This window comes from Aricia agestis, chromosome 7 (assembly GCF_905147365.1).
Source record: "Aricia agestis chromosome 7, ilAriAges1.1, whole genome shotgun sequence".
NCBI classification, from domain to species: domain Eukaryota; kingdom Metazoa; phylum Arthropoda; class Insecta; order Lepidoptera; family Lycaenidae; genus Aricia; species Aricia agestis.
The window spans coordinates 13,852,824-13,876,055 of NC_056412.1; the positions used below are offsets into that span (position 1 = coordinate 13,852,824).

Sequence of the window (23,232 nt, forward strand, 5' to 3'; positions counted from 1 at the left end):
TCATAATATTATTATACTCGTATAATATTTTATACAACATACTTTGCTTTTTTTATCTAATGTTAGGAGTCATGTCCATTATTCTATACAGAAGTCCGTCCAGAGACTGCAGCGAAGTTTTCATGTTAAACTAATCTAGCTGTAATCCCTTACGTCACGTTAAGCTCTCTAAACATTCCCTTCTCTGTGATGCTCTTGTTTCCCGGCTCTATCTACAACATTTTTGCTAATATTAAATTCTTAAAATGGAGCTTGTATATTGTTACTAGCATTTAATAATGTTTAAAATTCAATTTATATTACATTCTTAGTATCTTATTTGAGTAGCGAATTTAATATTTTCTAAATCAAATTACACTTTTCTTCTAGCGCAAATTATTGAGATTTTACAAACATACTAAAATAATTGTTTGTACTACGTTTAGGGGCACGATTCTTATAATCTTATTAATCAAATATTATCGCTCCGTTGGCAGATTGAATATAAAGGCAGATATTCGAATCGGGCTCCCTTTATGTTTAGTAGTACCTTCTTTGTAATTTCGTATAAGCTACATCTTCAAGCGAAATTTAAATGTATATGTGGTATTCATCTGTTTGGGTCTGCTATATGAATGCTTAATGAATTTATTGCGACATATGCTTAACTAGCTGTTGCCCGCGACTTCGTCTGCGTTAACATAGTTATACTTAATAACAAAGATGGATAATTTTCCCCTTTTTGTGGTTCCTTATACAAAGGGTAAAAACGGGACCTTATTTAAGCAAACGTCAAACGCAAACGTCAATAAAATTTCATGTTTCTAATTTAAGAAATGACGGAATTTCATCCCCTTGGGGGTAGAATTACCAGAAACGCATAAATACGTATCCATTCATTTTTAATCAGTAACTCAAAAATAAACTTTCATGTTTCTAACTTAAGAAATGACGGACTTTCATTCAAACTTTCAACCCCTATTTCACCCCCTTCGGGGTAAAATTTTCACAATTCCTTCCTTAGTGGGTGTCTACTTAATAAAACAACCCTACTCACCAAATTTCGTTGCTGTAACTTTAACAGTTTTTGCTCAGCGATGATGAATCAGTCAGTCAGGACATGCAATTTTATAAGTATAGACAACAATCTCAATTCTCAAAACACATATTATGTCGTATCGCATTGAAAAACAAATACAACAGCAAAATTGCGAAAATAGAAACGACCGTCAACGACGTCTGCCCTCACGTGTCTGCCCGTTCGGGTCGCTTACTTGATAATGTTACCCCACACTACACACGCACACACGCACGCACGCACCAACGCACGCACGCACCAACGCCTCACTACGGTGAGGCGTTGGGTCGCGTCGTCTATATTTTATCGTATTTGGCGAGCGGAGGATTCAAACAAAATACATAAATTAACTGGAGTTGAATTAAAAACTGTATTAATAATGTCAATTTTTTTTTAACGTATTTATTTATTCTTAATCAATTGGTTTTTCATACTAACTTTCAACCCTTATTCCACCCCTTTAGGGGTAGGTTTTTCGGAAATCCTTAAATATGTATCTTTTTGTTTTTAATCAGTAGCCCAATAATAAAGCTTCATGTTTCTAACTCAAGAAATAACGGACTTTCATTCACACTTTCAACCCCTATTTCACCCCCTTGGGGGTAGAATTTCCAGAAACGCTTAAACACGTATCCATTAATATTTAATCATTAGCCTAAAAATAAAGTTTCATGTTTCTAACTCAAGAAATAACGGACTTTCATTCACACTTTCAACCCTAATTTCACCCTCTTGGGGGTAGAATTTCCAAAAACGCTCAAATACGTATTCATTCATTTGTAATCCGTAACTCAAAAATAAAGTTTCATGTTCCTAACTTAAGAGACTTTCATTCAGACTTTCAACCCCTATTTCACCCCCTTCGGGGTAAAATTTTCAAAATTCCTTCCTTAGTTAGTGTCTACTTAATAAAACAACCCTACCTACCAAATTTCGTGACTGTAACTTTAACAGTTTTTGCTCAGCGATGATGAATCAGTCAGTCAGTCAGTCAGGACATGTAATTTTATAAGTATAGATATAGAGGTTTGACGACCTCTGTGGCTCAGTGGTGAGCGCGTCGGTAGCTCAAGCTGGGAGTCGCGGGTTCGAATCCCGCCGACGGAACAAAAAGTTTTCAATGTTCCCGGGTCTGGATGTGTATTAAATATATTTCCGTTGTCTGGTACCTGTAACACAAGTCCTTTAGGTACTTAGCACGGGGCCAGACTGACGTGGTGTTAAGCGTCCATAGATAAAAAAAAAAAAAAAAAAAAAGAGGTACATAACGCCTCCGTGGTCCAGTGGTTCAGAGCATGGCTTCTGACTCGGAGGTCGTGGGTTCGAATCCCGCGTTGGAAACATGTTATTTCCAAGTTTGGTTAGGACAATGCAGGCTGATCACCTGATTATCTGACAAGTACGATGATCCATGCGTCGGATGGGCATGTAAAAAGTCGGTGCGCCTGATCTCTCGCCAATCGTGTCGGTCGTCCGTCCCACTGGGTTATGAAAGTAAAGGAATAGAGAGTACTCTCATGTACTGCGCACACACTTGGGCATTAAAATAAAATTAATAAAATTACTCCTGCGTAACTGGCTTGATTTCAATGAAACCGGCCACCGTCACCGAAACCGAGGGAGTTATTATTATAGAGGTACATAGGAAATATTAGCTATACCACCGCAACAATATATTCTATATTATTACGATATTATGGCAAGCGATTGTATTATTAAATACAATAGACGTCAGTGATCGAGTATCAAAGCCAATAAATTGATACTCTATTTAACGAAGTAATAGACTTTGGGGCATACGTGAAACGCTACGCTTTGAATTGATAGACCTCAAATCCTGGGATGTATATCAGATAAATGGCTTTCTAAGGGAACGTCTTAATACCGACTGGATATCCTAGACGCTATTCTAAGCGAATTTCAAAGATTAAAGTATTCGGTTGAAAATGTTTAGATAGAGATTTCAGATTTGGCTAGATCTCTTAGTGGATCTCTATTTACTAATAGAGATCCGCGTAGAGAATAAAGCAAATAGAGAATTTGGCTTGTAGATCTTGCGTAACCTTGTCGATTCTAATAGAATTACGTTGTTCTGTTTATTTTCTTCGCAAAGATTAAACAGTAAGGAATCAAAACGAAACTGTAAAGAATCAAAGCTATATCAATTTTAGCTGCTACTATTGATAGCTGACTAACTAACTTCGCTGGCTCAATGACCTGAAGTGGATCTTGGCCCCCGAATTGAGCTTCCGCCATTAAGCCATGTCCTGCGCTACCTCCTGCCAGTTACAAACTTGAAGGTCACGCAGGTCAGCCTCAACAGCATCTCTCCAGCGATACCTGGGGCGCCCAACAGGACGACTGACAGTAGATTCAATTACTTTGAAATATCAATATTTTGTTGATGTAGTTTAAGAGCATTGTAGAGTTTGACGCGTTGTATGCTGTTAAGAGTTAAAACACTCAACTTTAAATTGTATTGTAATATTAAAAGTGTATTTATATAACAATAAAACCTACCCCGGTATATTGAGATGTTTACGGTGTTCTGGAATACATCCAAAGTTTCACAGCCTCATTATCGCGGTAGTGTTAACGGCGTAATCTTTTAGAGGGTACTCCAGCTTTTAATTCCCGCTTTATTGCTTGCTTCGTTAAGGCCGAGAGGCTGGAGGACCGTCTATTGTATCGTAATAAAATGATTTATACTCCGCTAATTTTTATACAGTTAGTTTTGAGCATTGCCTTTGAGTACAGCCTATCTGTATGTAACGTGATTGTTTCAGATGCAAATAAATTGATTCCACGTAAAACGGTAGCTGCATAATCATAATAAAACGACAGCTGCTACCCGTAACCCGCAGCATAGAAATCATTAACGAAAAAACGAATGGCTATTTTAGAAAATCTCCAAAAATAATACTACATTCCTAATCTGAATGTAGGCGGTGTTGTAATGTCACAAGAGCTACCTTTTCAATATATTCGGCAGGAGCTTTGTCATCCTTTGTTGTTTATTTATTTATTTATTTAACATTTATTGTACACTTACATCTACAGAAACTTATTCTAAAACAATTGACATGGAAAGACGACACAAAGGAACTGCTTATTTCTAAAGAAATTTCTTACAGCAGCCCTATGAGGAGAGATATGACATGTAAGAAAATGGACAGAGCGTGCACAATCACAAAATAATTCTTTAAGTCTACATATAAGAAAATAATATTAAATACTTAATTATAATAATAATACATACAATATTATAATCAGAATAAATAATATACAATACTATAATAATTGAAATAAATACAGAATAATTCGTCTATAATACATACATACTATATGTATATTTAATAACGGTATTTATATGGATTCTTGAAGATAATGCTCTTTTAGTTTTCTTGTGAATGAACTGATAGTGGAGCTATCGCGAACAGCATGAGGAAGCGAGTTTCACAATCTGACTGCATGAACGGTGAATGAGTAGGAGTAAAAGTTGGTACGATGCAGTGGGAGGGAAAGGTTTGTTCTAACGCTGGATCTACATGGGATATGGAGGGGTCGGGAAAAATTGAATCGATCAACAAGGTAGGAGGGAGATAGAGGATTATACAGGATATTATACAGTAAGCTAAGGATATGGGAATTGCGACGGAGACGGATAGGAAGCCACTTGAGTTTTGATCTAAATCCAGATATGTGGTCAAACTTTTTTAATCCAAAAATAAAACGGATACAGAGATTCTGCAGGCGTTCTAATTTTGTCAATAATTCCTCACTCAAGTCTAAGTAACAAGAATCGGCATAGTCGAGGATAGGGAGAATGAGGGTTTGGACAAGGAGAATTTTGGTAGGAATGGGCAAAAAATTTTGGAGGCTCCTCATCATGTGCAACGAGTGGTGTACCTTTCTACTGACTTCATTAACCTGAGGTTTCCAACTGAGATTACTGTCCAAGATGATCCCTAAATGTTTAGCTGAGTCAGCATAGTCAATAACAGTACCATCATATATGACTGGAGGCACATTGCGTAAGTGTTGAGTCGTGTATTTGCTGCCAATTATGATGGCCTGCGATTTTCTCGGATTTACAAGCATACCAAAAGATCTGGCCCAGTCGGCTATTTTATGTAGGTTGTTCTTCAAAAACACATTGTCCTTTACGTATCACGAAATGTATTGAAAAGATTTTGGATAATCCTATTGAAGGAGAATTATTATACGTTTTTTTTTTTAATAAAATTGCGTTTGATTTATTTAAAGTGCGAAACACGCTGTCTTAACTATTTACGGAGGTACTAAAAAGTTGAGTAGTTTTAAACTGGACAAAATATCGGTCCACGCATCCTGTTGTTAAAACTAATCCAATAAAACTAAAGTGTAATAATAAATATTCTCACATTTGTGATAATAATTGCAGATTTATGATAAAACAAATTAAATCTGATAAATAATTACTATCACATATTTTAATACTTCGATCACAGTTTCCAGGAAAGCTATTGTATGCGGTGCTCTTATGGGGCTTGAAGAATTAATTGCTTTATTGACGTGCTTAAAATTGCCTTTTTTAGCTACGAAATAACATAAATAGTTGATTAATATTATGTTTTGAAATTATAACACAAACAAAAATAGACTCTTGACTACTTGTCGGTTGGCGGTAACGAACTGGTGAAATAGTTTATAGAATGTAAAAAATCTTCAGCTGTTTTTTAACTAGGTATACAATAAGCAGGAACGTAGGATGAGGCAAAAAGAGCCAAAGATGCGTAACATCACAGCTACCTCCATTAATAGGTGTCAAACCTTTTATTTGTATGGAAATGTGGCAAAAACGTTTTATACAAACAGTATCATCGTATCTTTTCATTCATGTGAATAAATCTTGGTAATGAAATACAACACAAACAAAAATACGAAAACTGATGCAGGATACAAAGCTAACTCCAGACAACGATGTAACATAAACAATTAGATATACATTAATTATTTTATGCAACGCGAGAGATATTCTGCAAGTTATTTAATCGCGTATTTTTTAACTGATAAGCGTTTAATTATACTTTTTATTATAACTAGCTATTTGACCCAGCTTTGCTCGGTATTCGATAAAACACGAATAAAATGGAATTTTCTAAAAATGATTCATGATTGCGCCATGCATCGCAGAGTAATGAAATCGATAAAACTGTTTGATGACGAGATAACTACATGAATGTAAGCAAATGGGACGTGAACTAGATAGGATGAAAATTGAATTGGTTTAGGTTGGGCGCGTTCACCGGAGATTGGTCGTTTTGGGGTTCATCTAGGTCGTATTTCGCTGGAGTTATTAGGCTATTTTCTATTGGCAGTTTATCGGCATGTTTGTTAAACTAATTAAAAAGTTCGTGTGTATGTTTGATGTTTTACGCAAAATTTATTTAATGGAATTTGGTCGACCTAGTAGTTTAGGATCTAGATTATTTGCTCCTTCTATCTTGTGAAAGAACAGTCTTCCCGTGAGATTTTGTCTGCAGCGAGTAAAAGTTACTTTATTTGCACATTTCCCTTAAATTTTGAAATATTATAATTATTAACCAGACAATAGAGATGTCATACACAGCCTTGTTAACAATTGCTGTCTTCAATAATATACAAATGTGTACAATATTATAGGTAATTCGAAGTATCTTCTAAATATACCCGATTCTAAATATGAATATATTTCTGTAAATATCCTATTTAAAGCATATTCTTTGGCCTTATTTTATATCGTGTTTTCCAAAACATTCAGCTGCCGCACAACAAAAGCTTGTCTCTAATGGTCAACTTTTGTTCGACATCATGATTTACAATAGGACAGATCATTCGTATTTCTGTTAGTTTCATCACATTTTAAACCATACACAGTAGAGCATCTTCATACTAGTTTACCACGATCGGGCGTACGCACACATTAGCGGAAATTCAGGTATCTTGATTCTTGATGTAGCAAAACTAGCGTCGCGTACTTTCTGTACTGAGCAAGTTTAATGCCAAGCCAAGGTCATACCTGAGCTACTCTACATGCATGATTCTACTGAATCTGATCCACTGAATGTTTCTCGTCACACACGCGTAAAGACTTTGATATCAAGGACAAACCGGAGTTACTCTACTGTATACTATTAGTGTTGTGTAGTGTTTAGCTATTCAATAAGGTTCAAAGTTTTCGCTTCATAGGTTTTTAATTTGGCTCATTCCGCACAAAAAACCTTTTGTAATCGTGTTATAGTTCGTAATCCGTAATTATTTTGGCAGTGTTGTTTGATGTAGGGTGATCTGTATTTTTAGATTTAATAGGATTTTAAGTTACTATAAAAGCTGGTTTATTTAGTTTATACCCGCGGGTTCGCTTGCCTGAAATTCCTGGTCTGATAAATTCATTTACTTACATATTTTTCAAAAATATTTTTCTGAAATTTTTACAGCTGAAAAATTTCACACTCATAAATAACGTGACTCTCTATTAGTTATATATATATTTTTGGAATCGATTTAGATTATTTTTGATTTGATTGCCTCTTTATAAATAACAGTAAAGATTTTTAATGATAAGCTTTATTAATATAGCAAAAAAATATAATACTTGCTCTATGATAATAATTAGGGACTATTTCAAATTTATGTACCTACTTACAAAACTATTAAAAGTTTTATAAAATTGTTTTTTTGATTGATAATTTCAATACGTCTTGAATAATATTTCAAAAAAGATGAAACTTGAACTCAAACATAAAAGTGCTATAGTGAAACAAATGTTTTAAAGACTAAAAGTTATTCCGTTGATTTATGTAAATTCGTCTTTAAGCCGTGGAGCCAATCACTCACTAGCAAAAGCCTCCAGTGACAGTGAAACAGACCTGTAATTAAGAGCAATCAGTCAACGCAATGATCCTGGACTATTTCGAGCTTAAATAAGTTTAACGGTAAGGACATTAATATGTCCTTTATATAAAGGCTACGTAATACTAAGGTAATGTTGATATCACTATAGTCTGTCAAGAAAGTGAAGAAATTGAAAAGTGGCAAAATCGTAGTGTCCCCTTTCAAATCAATCTAAGAAAAAAGGGATGACACTACGATGTTGCCACCTTTTAATTTCTTCACTTTCTTGACGGACTATACATATGTAGTATAAAACAAAGTCACGTCCCACTATCTGTAAATATAATATACCAGCTGTCCCGGCAAACGTTGTTTTGCCATAAAATGATTTTCCTTGTTTTCCTGCTTTTCTCTTGAAGTTTTTTCTGATTTTTTTTTTCTATAGACCTCATGGAGCCCGAGACATTTCCAACGAATGTAAAATCGTGGAAATCTCTTCGTGCGTTCTGGAGTTATAGCGTCAGGAAGGAAAACTGACTCATTTTTATATAAGTATTAGATTTAAAACTATGTCATGGATTTTGAATTTTGCGAATTTTTTTAGTAGATAGAGGAATACAAGACGAAGGCTTATTTTAATAAAATACATAATATTGTGTTCAAAAGTGCCTATAGTTGCATGAAATACATTTTTTTATGACTGCAAACTTTCATGGTTAATAGACAAATTTAGAGAACATCATATTTCATGAAACAATTTATTTGAAACAAGCAAACTAAAAAGTTCTACAGACAATAATATAGGTTTGCCCAACCCAACAAACATGGCTTAAATAAATCGAGTGTCAATTTTAAAACTCGTGTGATATATTTTGACAAACGCACAACATTTCATTGATGTCCATAAAGCGATACATCACACATGGTTCCACAAAAAATCATGAATGGATGCATAGTCCCGAATCGCCGTAGCAAAAATGGTCTCATGTCACTGTAGATTCGAATTCGAACAGTGGTTATGAAGATTTTTTTCATTATTTAACGATTTTTTCATTAATTAATATTAAAAGATCTAAGGGGTATTTCTTATATATTTTTTTCTAAGAAAAAAATTCATACTGATGTTTCATTTTCAATGAGTCGAAACGATCAATGGATCGTTTCGGCAGGTAGACATTTACAATAATTATTATTGTTATATTTTTATTACATTTTAGTATTTTAGTAAATATGTTTTTATTACATTAATTTATTCTAAAGGATAGTCCTTTAGAACAAAATATGTAACAAAAAAACATAATCACTAGAGATCGGAAATTCCGGCGTTTTTGTACCTAACCTTCAAATATGACGGAAGAAAAATATGGATATTGTTGGTTAAAAGGCGTATTCACACAATTCTTTCGTGGTATTCTTGTGTAATTTTAAGTATGAAAGCGCCAGAATTTCCGATCTCTAATATTTTACAGAAGTTTTATAAATACATACATAAATTATAATATTTAATACAAGTACACAGTGCTACCCTATGAAAATGTTGTTAAAGATATTTCGCGAAATATAAGAAGAGTTTGATGAGTCTTTCCGGAAATGCTGCGTTCTCTACCTCCCCCTTTACTCCTCTTTCTGACTGTAACTAAACTGTACGACTTTAAGTAAATTTGAACTTTTACGATGAAAAATATACGACCACTAATAAAAGAAAATGTTCAGAATTACTTCAAATATGTTATTTTATTTAAATATCTCATAAAACTGCGTAGAACGTGTGCCTTTACGACTGTAGTGATAGACTTGTCAAATAAAAGATTTTACGATAGAGTTGAGAACGTGTACATTAAGTAAACGTTTCTGAAGACCAAGTATATTTTACAGGATTTTATCTTTTGAGAATTTGTAAATGTTTCGATATTAATAGATAGTTTTTTTGTTACGTCTTCACACGTAAATCGATAAACTAATAGGATGGAGAAGGCTTAAGCTTTGGGAAAGCCAAAACGACTAAGAAAAGTTTTTATCTTTAAAAAATTATGGTTTCTGCGCGATAAACATTTATATTATTGTGGACTTTTGGACTTTTAGTGCAATTTCAAATACATATTAGCAAACCACTTGTTCAATTATAAAGGGTTTTAGTTCATCGACTTAAGAATAATGGAAATATTCTTTATTGTGCACAATCAAATTACAAGATATAGATACATAGATAAAGTTTAAAATATATGTATAAAAAATAAGAAGAAAGCACACAAAGGCGGCCTTAAGAGGATTCCACACCACCCTTTTTTCCATACAAACGTTGTCCCCTGTTTCCTCCCTGGATAATGCTGGTAGAGTTATAATTTTTTTTTCTTAATATCTACGGCCACTAATACAATGTCCCTATGTTTTCTTTTTTTTCATAATTTAATTATGAAATAAGATATAAACGTTCAAAAACCCAAAAAAATGGCCAGATTTTCCGCTGTGTTCAAACGTCCAGAAAACAGATTTGGCTAGATTATACAAAAAAAAGCAAAACAGAGGAACGCAGCTCAAGCCTTTTTTTAATCTTTAATGAAAAAAGTACTTAAATCGGTTAAGTTTTGGAGAAGGAATCAGGGGACAACGAATCGTTGATTTTCTGGATTTTCTGCAGTTGTCTCTATCGCGTTCTGCGGTATAGGCTTGAGGTAAGGGAGACAGCTATAGATATTACACGTACTTTTTTTCATTTCTCTAGCCCCTGGTGTATCCTCTTAATACTAAGCAGCAATCTCTTCCAAGCAACCTTTGGAGCGAGAGGATTAGATTGCTGGATTTGGGTATAGTGCTAAGAAGTAGGTATATAATTAATGAAATGCTGAAATATAAAAAGTAAATGTATAAAAAAGAATAGTGTAGTGGTTTGTAAATTATATACATTAACGCCTCCGTGGTCTAGTGGTTGAGAGCGTCGCTCTCGACTCCGGAGGTCGTGGGTTCGAATCCCGCGTTGGAAACATGTTATTTCCAAGTTTGGTTAGGACAATGCAGGCTGATCACCTGATTGTCTGACAAGTAAGATGATCCATGCGTCGGATGGGCATGTAAAAAGTCGGTCCTGCGCCTGATCTTTCGCCAGTCGTGTCGGTCTTCCGTCCCACTGGGTTATGAGAGTAAAAGGAATAGAGAGTGCTCTTGTGTACTACGCACACACTTGGGCACTATAAAATTACTCCTGCGTACCTGGCCTGGTTTCAATGAAACCGGCCACCGTCACCGAAACCGGTGTGGGAGCTATTATTATTACATTAACACTCTATAAGAACTACAATGACCATTGTAATGTATTTATGGCGCATACCGCATTTCAAAGTACAAACTTTAAAATACGAACCGCAAATGTCACCAATAGAAATAGATTTAAAACTGAACACTTAAAGGGCCTTAGGTGAAGATTTATCACACCTATTGTGAGTAGACCACCCGCTCGCGTACTAACGACATCGTTACTAACAATACTAGCTGTACTATTCACTGATATTGGTTCTGGCTAAACAGCCAAAAACAAAAGAGATAAATAAATCACTAACTCTGTACCCCACGGGTACCGATACAGAAAATTAAATCGAACCATATTGAACTTTATGTGAGGCACATAAGGGTTACCGGAATAGATCTAACTGTTGTTATAGCATGGGGTAAACAATAGGACTCGGCACTTTACAACGTATAACATAATAATAATTGAACATTGTTCGGATTCTCAAAACTGCATGGACGTTAAACCGCATTCAATGCAACATTAGACAATGTTTTTACCGACGTGTGACGAATTACCTAAAACCATTATAGCTTTTTTTGCATGCCTTTAATTGCAGGAATGTGTGTGCCTGTTACCTCTTACGCCCTAGCCACTGAACCAATTTTGCTGAAACGTATGGAGATACTTTGAGTCCCGGAAAAGGACATAGGATACTTTGTATCCCGAAACAATGTACGATTCCAGCCGATAAACGAGTTTTGGCGCAACGGAGTTACGGGCGTCATGTAGTTATTTATAAGCTACTCGAAATTTTCAGTCAGCTCAAATACTTTCAGAGAGGTTAGATTGAAAGATTATAGTTATGTAGGCTGCACAAGTGTTGTAAATAAACTCTAATTAAACTGGGAAATAAAACATGGAACATAAATTTAACCACAACCCTATTGTACCGTCTGTGCCCGGAATGTGACCGACACAGGGCTGTCACTACTTAGTTTATGAAAAGTTTATAAAAATGTGGTATATGACTATGCTAAGAAATTATAAATGTGTAATATATATAAGATAAATGGGCTTGCAAAAGAATAGAGTCGAAAGAATTGAAAGGTTTTTTGAAGATGATTAGACCATGATTATCAAATAGTAAAAATAATATAATGTCTAGATTTATAAAGGGAATACTATTGATAATAATCCAGGTATGGTCACAATTTCAGATAGGTTTTTTTACATCAATAAAAAGTTAAAATTTAATATTTTAATAATGTGGAATTTTGAAATTTCAAACGAAGGCTTTTTTACCATTTTTCCTGCTTTTCTTCAGCTGAAACTGAAAAGGCGCGTTAAACCGTTTCGTCAACCCTAGTTTGTATATATAGACACGGAAACAGGCGCTGAGGGAAAGTTAGGTAGCCCCTGGACAATTTATAGCTGAAGCATTCTAATCTAATTGCCGCTTTCACGTTCAGTTAAAGCCTTGACCTTCCCAAATGCAATTTCAAATGTAACGTGTTATCACCTCTGATATATTGTATTTCCTCTGCTTATGCTTGTATACTCCGAAATACCATACATTGGCTACGAGTAGTACTAGTTTCCTTATATACATGCTTCTACTGCGTGCATATTTGTATAATGCTGGTTTAATTCAATTCAATTTAGTTGGATTAGTATGGCGGGTATAATGCTTCCAATTTAAAATACATTTTTTTAGGATTTATTTCGAAACCGGTCGTGTCATTTGTTAATAATAATTTCTTAAAATAGTGGAAAAAGTGCATAAAATTGTGTTTTATTAATATTATACTTTTTTTGCATATTTATTACATTTATAATATTAAGGTGCAAACAGCAGTAGCTAATCACATTTTCCAAACCATTTAAATGTTTTGTTGGATACAAAGACAAAACCTAAAAGCGTAGTTATAACAATAATTTACGAACTAGGACTCTAAGCAGGTGACAAAAGCATTTTACAAAGCTTGATGGAATCGCAAAAGCTAAACTAATTTACGATTCACAAAACGTCATTACTTCATTTTTGTTGCCGACTGCCGACGACAATTCTTATTACGATAAAATGAAAATATATTTCAATTCAAAGTCATTCAAATAAAGATTCGAAGTGATTTTCAATAAGCAAACAATATCTATAGCAATATCGCATGATCTGTATTCCATCGACAATCGACGCATCAGATATTTTCCGAAACAGATTGCTGGCGTCTGTTTCCAATTTTCCAAACAAAACTGTCTCCCCTGTGAATTTAGGGCTGACAGTGAAGATCTAATTGCTTTCTTTGTAGAAAAAATGTAGAATTGTATGACCCTCGTGAGGTTAAAGACTGTTGCATGACAAGCGAAATTAACACATCAGATCACCCTCCGTTGTCATGTAATACATCATTGTTGCCCCAGGTATGATATTCTCTTTAGTGACTCCTCATCTATGGATGAGTAACACAGATGATAGGAAAGAAAATCGTTTTCAAAATTATATGTCTATTTGTACTTAACTACTTCATGCTCAACCGATTTTTATTAAACTTGGTTAGCACAAGGCATGGGAAAAAATATAATATTGTGAGTGTTCGTTGCAGAATTATAAGTACACGATAAACGAATTTCTGGATTATAAAGTGGTAAAACCCCAGTGCAACTATGGCAAAAAATAATTGTCGTAGAGTAACCTAACCTACTGTGGATTATATAGATATTAATCATGATGTTAATTAGCATCGTGTCTAATGCCTTTTTCTAAAAAAACATACAAACAACATAAACAAGTGCCTACTCTAAGTATAATATCTGTGGAGGCTTCCCACCACGTCAGTCTGGCCCCGTGCTAAGTACCTGAAGGACTTGTATTACGGGTACCAGACAACGGAAATATATTTAATACTTTTATAATATTACGTGTATTTAACCTAATAATTTAATTTTCGTTATATTATGAATTATGATACACATATTTAATACACATCCATGACCCAGGAACTTTGAAAACTTTTGTTATGCGGCGGGATTCGACCCGACCCCCGGCTTGAGCTACCAACAGCCCACCAACTGAGCCACAGAGGTCGTCTAAGTGATAGAATAAGCTAGCTAAAAATAAAATTTCTCACAACATTTTACCACGTCTTAAGATAAATCTCGTGTGAAACCTTAATGGTTTTCCTAACACGCACCTTCAGATTTTCAGAACGTAATCCGCAAATAGGAAATTTTGTTCTCGCGTGCGAACCTCCCCGCAGACAACACGCGATCGGGGGAGGAAAGTGCTGATAATATACTGGCACGATTTCCACTGTCTAGCGCTGGAAATGGCCCTACATTACTTATGTAACCGTTGTGAATTTAAAACAGGTTATGGTGAATCGGAGTTCTCTATCTTTGTGCTTCCTTGAAAACCTTCTACATACTAATATTGTAAATATGAAAGTGTCTATCTATCTGGCTGTTTCTTTTTTCTTTAAACCGATTTTGATGATATAGAGAATTTAAGTACTGGCAGAGGACAAAGTTATATTTATACGATATGTAGCTTAATAGCGATTAGCGCGGGAGACGTATGTTTATCTCGGATAATAACAATTTTATGTCCTTTTTGTATCTTTAAATGAAGATACAGAATATTTTATTTTATTCATTTCAGCGATCTAAGCTTGAAGACGTTAAACACACATACAGATGCATTTCCACAATTAAATCCTTTGTGTGGATCAACTCTGTTAAATTCACGTCATCAGTCATCGTGTGAATTTAACTTTTAAACGAGAAATTAGGAGGTTCGTACTAAAAGTCATGCTGATAGGTCGTTAAAGTCGAGACCATTACTTAGAATATTTCAACAAAACGCTGTTTCAGCGACCTACATTTCTGACTACAAGAATTTATTTTACTAGGTAGGCCCAGTGTTGAGTTTTATTACGAAAGGTGAAATTTTAACAAAGTATTTTTATAGTGATGATAACAGTTTATGGGGAACGGTTAATGTTTAAAAAACCATGTACGATGTTTAATAAAATAATTAAATGTGATTTGTTCTAGATAACATTTTTGTGGGCACGCAAAAAGTAGCCCGATAGTGTTGTTAAGCTTAGTTCAGTTTAGTTTTAACATTAAAATTTTATTTAATTCATAATCATATTTAACGATTTAATTGTGTTTAGTTATAAAATCAAATTTTTGTTTTTTATTGTATATTTTGTAGAGCTATATTCGTGAATGCTGTGTCGCCTGTTAAGGTACATGCATCGGTACAAATTAGGTAATATTATTGTGTCAAGGTTTTAATGTATGTACTGTTTGGTGTCCTTAATTTAAATAAATAAATAAATAAATAAACATACTAGAGCTGATATTTCGAAATGTTTTACCTAGATTTGTTTGTTTTTAATTGATATGGTCGACCTCTAATAATTTAACTAAATCTTATTTTAAGCGTTCGGTGGAATGCTACTTAAATTACATCACAATCTATACAAGGTGTAACAAAAGGTGTGTATGTGTTCCTTGTAGAGAGTTCACTGTGAAAGTAGCAGCGCTGAAAGACCAAAATTTTTTTTCACATTTGTATGGAGAAACTCGTGAGTCGTGATGCTGGGGCGCTTGCCGCTTGTCCATACAAAGTGAAAAAAATTGGTATTTCTTTCACAGTGAACTTATTACAAGGAACACGTACACATGCTAAAGTATTGTCACTTAGTTTCGTTACCCTCTGTAATAATAATAATAGCTCCCACACCGGTTTCGGTGACGGTGGCCGGTTTCATTGAAACCAGGCCAGCTACGCAGGAGTAATTTTATAGTGCCCAAGTGTGTGCGCAGTACACAAGAGCACTCTCTATTCCTTTACTCTCATAACCCAGTGGGACGGACGACCGACACGACTGGCGAGAGATCAGGCGCAGGACCGACTTTTTACATGCCCATCCGACGCATGAATCATCTTACTTGTCAGACAATCAGGTGATCAGCCTGCATTGTCCTAACCAAACTTGGAAATAACATGTTTCCGACGCGGGAATCGAACCCACGACCTCCGAGTCAAGAGCCGCGCTCTATACCACTAGACCACGGAGGCGTTACCCCCTGTATTATAGTACTGACTACTGTCACCGAATTCTCATCCTGATATGAAATATCAATTAGGGGATTATTTAGAACAAGATATAATATGAACATTGAACATGAATGAAAAAGAATACTGTAGGTATCATAATTTCAAATTCGTTATAATATTGTTTAGGCCTTCCATAATCAAATAAAATAATTGATGCAATTAAAAGAAGATAGAATGAACGATTCATTTAAGTAGCTTTATTAAAAAGGCGAAACAGCAATTTCGCAAAACGTTATCATAAAAAAGCACAATATTTCTCGTGCCACCTAATAATGTGCGTTTTTCTCAAAAGATATACTTCCGTATACTCCTGAAAAAGAACCTTGTGGTGTAAGGGCAGAGTTCATTTTCCCACATCGAGTGTAAGTTTGAGCAAAATCGTTTCAACTTGAGCACGTCCATTTCTTTCGGCGTCCATAATAATGTTGGCGATTTATCAAATTGCAATTTTGTAATAGATACCCGCCTGATGTGACGTTAGATAAGGTATATAAATTGTCCAATTGTTTCGTCCAAACAAACAAATGAAGACGTCTCTTAGTTTTTGTGATGAATGGATAATTTTTATAACGTGGCAATATAGTCACATAATAAATTACAAAGAATATTTTTTGATATAAGTACACTTTAATAGCAATTTATCAAATTTTTTACGTTGGCAATTATTATAAAGGTCTAAGGTGAAATGCTATTCGGATTGTTTTTATTTTTAAATTCAGAATATATACATTTTTTTTCTATTTATAGTCAGATTATCTTCCGCTATGCTTAGATTATTTCTTATTTTAATACATTCGATAGTGATATAGCTGGCTTCTTGGTGAAATAATTATGATACGTACCAATAACTTTAATACTTTTTAGATATTTATTTTAACAGTAAGTATATTTTCAGTTTTTAATTATACCCAAAGCACCTGTTTCCTGCATTCAAACATATTATTATTGTTTCTATTGACATGGAACAGTAAAATTAATGTGTGTTTGGAATTTACGACACCGGACACACCACAATGGTTTAACCATTTCAAATATCTTTTGTTCGATACTCCTATCTGTTTTATCGACAATTCTTTACCATTTAACAATAAACTATCAAACTTTTATTCAACTGTAATGCACTGGGATAAAGTTCATTTTTGAACGATTTTACTTTAAGTGAGATGGAATAGGTGGAAACGTCCAGGCTGACAATGGGTTCAAATGACTTTATTTCTGATGTCTTTCTTTAGAATTGTCGTTTAAAAGTGCGTAGGAGTAATTTATGTTATAATTTCTTATTTGCTATTGATAAGGAAGTTGATTTATGAGTACAAGTAGAAATATGGCTTTTTTTAGGTCTTTTAATCTGAACTTCCTTTAACCACAAGAAATAATATTCATACAATAATAGTAGCAGCGCCATCTAGTGTCAAATTTTATGAATTATTATAGTTTGTTAGGGTTTCGTACCCAAAGGGTAAAAACGGGATCCTATTACTAAGACTTCGTTGTCTGTCCGTCTGTCTGTCGCCAGGCTGTACTGTGCTAGACATCTGAAATTTTTACAGATTGTGTATATTTGTTGCCGCTATAACAACAAATACGTGGGAGAGCCATGCTTCGGCACGAATGGGCCGGCTCGACCGGAGAAATACCACGTTTCCACAGAAAACCGGCGTGAAACAGCGCTTGCGCTGTGTTTCGCCGAGTGAATAAGTTTACCGGAGGGCGGAGGCCCAATTCCCTTCCCTATCCTCCCCTATTCCCTTCCCTTCCCATTCCTACCCTCCCCTATTCCCTCTTAAAAGGCCGGCAACGCACCTGTAGCTCTTCTGATGCTGTGAGTGTCCATGGGCGACGGAAGTTGCTTTCCATCAGGTGACCCGTATGCTCGTTTGTCCCCGTCTTTCATAAAAAAAATACTAAAAACAAAATAATATTAATATTTAATGGGGCTCCCAATTGTTTTGGCCTTTTTTGGCGATATCAATAATGGCAATAGGAAGGCACTTGAAATTTCCACAAAAGCCCAAAATATATTTGTACTTTAATAATTAATAATAATATTTAAATAAAATAAAATTTTAAGGGGGCTCCTATACAAAAAACACAAATTTTGGCCAATTTTTACTGTATAACGGTACGGAACCCATCGGACTCGCGACCCGCACTTGGCCGATTATTCTACTTTACGAAAAGCATTGATAAAATAGTACAATAGGCTGTAATAAGTAAAATAAATATTTTTCGTATTTCCATTAAATGTAGAGTTTTTATATGAAAAGCTAGGTCTCGAATATGGTTAAAGTTACTTAAATATTGATAAAAACATAATAAAGAGATAAAGAGAAAGCACATAATATAATATTTTACAACAATATTAGCGTAAATGGTGTTAATCACATTAAATATAATAGAGTCCATAATATTTAAACAAGAGAGGTTACATCATATTTTTTCAGCATAAATGTAATAGATGCTTAAGAATGCTTTATTTCCCAGCGGATTATGTTCCATTTTGTTTGTGAGCGTGTGTCATTTTTCATGTGTTTTCCTTTACTGCTGAAGTAAGCGACACGGCTGGAGCTTTCTCAAGCATTTTCCTTATTGTTTTCTCCACTTCATCTCTCGCTAATGATTATTGTATCATACTTAGAAAATAAAAAAGAAGTACAATAAATAATCTGTATCCATACTAATATTATAAATGAGAGAGTGTCTGCCTTATTATCTGTCTGTTTGTCTGTCTGTTAAATATTCACGCTTATGCCGTTGAACCGATTTTGACGTTTGCTATGCAGATACTTTAAGTCCCCGGAAAGGATATAAAATAGTTTTTGATGAAATGAAAATTTGATGAAAATAAAAAAAAATGTACAATTCCCGTGCGATAAACGAACCTGTTTCGAGAAGATGGTCGGTCAGGTATATTAATGAAACAAAAAAAATCATGAAATTTTACGCATTTTGAAAATATCGATAACGTGATTCAAGATGGTGGCGTTAATATTACTAGAGATCGCCCAATGGTCGAAATTCGACCTTAGGTTCAATGACATTAGGACAACTACCTATATTTTGTAAAAAAATATTGCATATCATATTTTTTTCAACTCTTGTCTCGACTCAACTGATCACAGATTGGCCGTGTAAGCATTGTCTAATAGTATCTCAGATTCAATAATATATAGGCCTTGTCACTCAAAAATCTGTCATTTTTCCTAGTGTGTGTGTTGTAGTGTGTGTAATGTTTTATTTGTTAAAAAAATGTATGATAAAAGCATAATTTCAGAATAATATTAGCTCGATGCACTCCTTCACCATATAAACTACAGGGTGTAACAAAAATAAGTGATAATACTTTAGGGTATGTACGTGTTCCTTGTAGAGAGTTCACTGTGAAAGTAGCAGCGCTGAAAGACCAAACATTTTTTTCACTTTTGTATGGGCAAGGCCCCGAGCGTCACGAGTTTTCCCATACAAAAGTGAAAAAAAATTTTGGTCTTTCAGCGCTGCTACTTTCACAGTGAACTCTGTACAAGGAACACGTACACACCCTAAAGTATTATCACTTATTTTTGTTACACCCTGTATAAATGTGCAAAATTTCATTCACCTACGTTTCCCCATATTTCGTCAAAAGGGATACAAAGTTTTTGGCTCACGTATTAATATATAAATTAATCAGCCACGTCATTATTTATTATCTGAGGCCTTTATGTAACCATCGAAGAAATTTATACATAGGCTTTAGGTATCTGGGTGCACTGTAGTCTAGTAGTAGCCAAGGCGAGTCAAGCGAAGCGCAAGGGCACTACCTAGTACCTACCTTTTTCTCGAAATAGACTTTACTCTTTACCTAGGTTATGTACTGTCAAAGAATTTGTTTCATAGGCAGATGGTGGACCTACGTAATTTTGTCGCGTTATGCCAAACCGACCAAATGACGTTGGACTGTCCGCCTGTCCTAAAATTAGGCCATTAACGGCTTTTCGTTAGTAATTACTAATTAGGCTTATCACCCTTGACGCTCTTTATTGTCAAGGTGAGAAGCAGAAAAGGTTAGCATTTTTAGTAACTAAAGATATTCAATGGAAATATAGGCGTTGAGTAACTCAAATCATAAGCTACGTTTGGGTAGTTAACATTTAAGTTATTCTGTCCCAGGTCAGCGCTCGGCCGTACTCGTAGTAGGGTTAAGCGGCTTTTTGCATACATTACTGTCCTCTCCCTAGGAATACTGAAAAACTAAATAAAAACAAGTTTTGACTGTACTACAAGGTGAGTAGAAGTAAACTTACTTGTTTAAGTATATAGCAGAGTTTGTATATAATATGTACAAGCGATTTGTACTCGTACATTAATGTAGAGATACAGATATAAATTATTTACTGCATTGTATACCATAAAAAATACGTTTGGTACTATCGCAGTAAAGCTATTGCATAGCATTTTTATCAACTTATGCAAGAATTTAGTATAATTCGCATAAGTCTAGTTGCACGCACACAAACACCGTGCTGAAGTCTGCCGAACTGAAACGACGTTAGACGACGGCATCTGCACGGCGACGCAGCACCACAGTGCCGGTCGCAGTTATTAGGTGTATTATCGTTATAGAATTTCTTGATTCGGTCGCCCGCGATAAAAACTATGTAAAAGCTTATATTTGTCCACTAAAAAAAATTAGGCAACTCAAAAAGCAAAAAAACTTTGCTATTACAAATTTATTTCATATAATATATTATAGTGATAATGACGTTCTTAACCCGGCGTGAATGAGGTAAGGTATGTCATACCCGGCGGTATACAAAACACTTAATATTTCTCAACTTTGCGATTCCTGGAGCTTGCTTGGCTCAGTAGCTGGAGGGAGTAGTCTGATGACTGATTTTAAGTGACAGTACATTAATACACCCTTAGCGATGTAAACTACAAGTGCGCAAAACGCCTCATATCAATTTTATGCGTTTAGGGCATACCTTAGACGCATAAAATTGATATGACATATTATACCAACCTCATAGCTGGTGTAATAATTTTTCACCTCATTCACGCTGGGTTAAAATTCAACAATTACAGCCGCTTCTAAGGAGTCGGTCCTTAGGAGAAACTGTTAATAATGCAAACTCTTCCTCTAAAATTATGCTTTACACCTATACATTTCGCGAACGAATCGCTGAGTTGAAAAGCTCTTGTGTTTCAAGACAATATTTCTGAAATACGCGACCCCTCACTTGAAATAACTTGAAAAGTTTTGGGATAACAAAAAAGGTCTCCCTATATTGTACAATGTCATGATTATTATTTTCCGTAGCGAGCGAAATATAATACAAGACGTATTATCCAGTATTAAATATATCGAAGACAATATTATATTTATGATGATATTATTTTCACTACGCGAAAAGGACTAAAAAAAACCTTTTTGTGTAGTGAAAATAGCATCGGTAGTACCTACTGATGCTAGTCAAAAAAGACTGTAAGTTACATAAGAAAATAACAGCGAGCATGGTCTTATAAGATATTTAGAACATCTAATAAGACTATTCAAAACATTCCTTAAAGTATCTACTAAGAAATTGTATCGTATACTCGTATCATCGTATCGTACTTATGTATCGAAAGTAAATACCACATTACTTGTAAGGCATGTAATTTGGTATCGGCATACCACATTACAATATTATGTTTACCCATATTCAAAGAAAATTCATGAATTTGAATATAATAAAATGCGAAACCTTCCCCATAAGAAGTTTGTTGTTACAAGTTTATAATAAATTTAAAAAATAAATAAGAAAATTATTAGAATATTTGATCATAATATACATGATACTCTATAGCCGGGAAAACTGTATTTGTTAAGATTTAAAAATGAAAAACAATTTAAACAACAACGAGAAAAAAATTGAACTTACGTTCCGTTCAACAATCTCCAGAGCAATCACATAAAGTCAATTCACAGCACATCACAGAAAGTTCGGAAATTCGGTTTCGTGCGCCGGTTCGGTTTTGGCACGCGTGTACCCTCCCTGGCACTCGGAAAATCACTGAGGGGAGGGCCTGGGACCTCCGAACAGACGCGCGCATCGACAGAGGGTATACCCAGGTAAGAAATGTTTAACATCCCTGACTCTCGCATGAATGTCATATATGGAAATGTGGTTATAAGGGACTGCATGCGGAATTTTGAACAATTGGGACATTTTGAACTTTTGGGCAGTTTGAACCAAATTTTTCTTTGCGTTGTGGGGTTAAAAAGTTGAATATTGACGAAGGTGAAGAGAAACAGTATTTAAAGTATAGATCATGGAATTTTGCGAATAGGTACTTTAAGAACTTTTCTTCCCGTTTTATAATCTTTTCTTTCGTGTATCACTGGGTCCACATTTGTTTGTTTCAAGAACTGCTGGCTCAAATTGAAAATTTATTTTTGTGTTGGATAGTAATCTCACGAACTATTAAAGCGGTATTTGCAGGGAAATGCAGTACTCTCTCTGCGAAATATTTATTTTATACTTATACGAGCTTTTGCCCGCGGCTTCGCTCGCGTTAAGCAGTATTATTACATACAAACTTTCATTCCCTATTTTAACCCCTTGGGGGTAAAATTGATTAAAATCCTTTCTTAGCGGATGCCACGTCATATCATCTACCTGCATGCAAAATTTCAGCCCGATCGGTCCAGTGGTTTGGGCTGTGTGTTGATAGATCACCATGTCAGTCAGTCAACTTTGATATCTATATAATATATAGATATAGATTTACTTATATTTACATGGGCGGAGCCACGCGGAACATATTCTAGTTAGAATATAAAACTCACTAAATAAATTAAAAAATTATCTTCATCCCTGGGACGTAGTACTTCAAAAGCTAACCTCAAAATGAAAATACATTTTTATGTAAAAAATATCTGGTCTCGTTATCACTCCACGCAGCTCGAGAGTAATGACATAGGCCCGCAGGCACGGAGCTAAGCCT

The 23,232-nt window shown here is 34.8% G+C and overlaps 1 protein-coding gene across 1 annotated transcript in view; it reads right to left on the bottom strand.

The window, feature by feature from the left end:
• The window catches only part of LOC121728751 (roundabout homolog 1-like), a 72,385-nt gene extending 50,113 nt beyond the window's left edge, over positions 1-22,272 (bottom strand). Inside the window, exon 1 of the mRNA XM_042117000.1 lies at positions 22,167-22,272. The gene's annotated coding sequence lies outside the window, so the exon portion shown is untranslated. The remainder of the gene's footprint in view (positions 1-22,166) is intronic.
• Between the last annotated feature and the right edge of the window lie 960 nt (positions 22,273-23,232).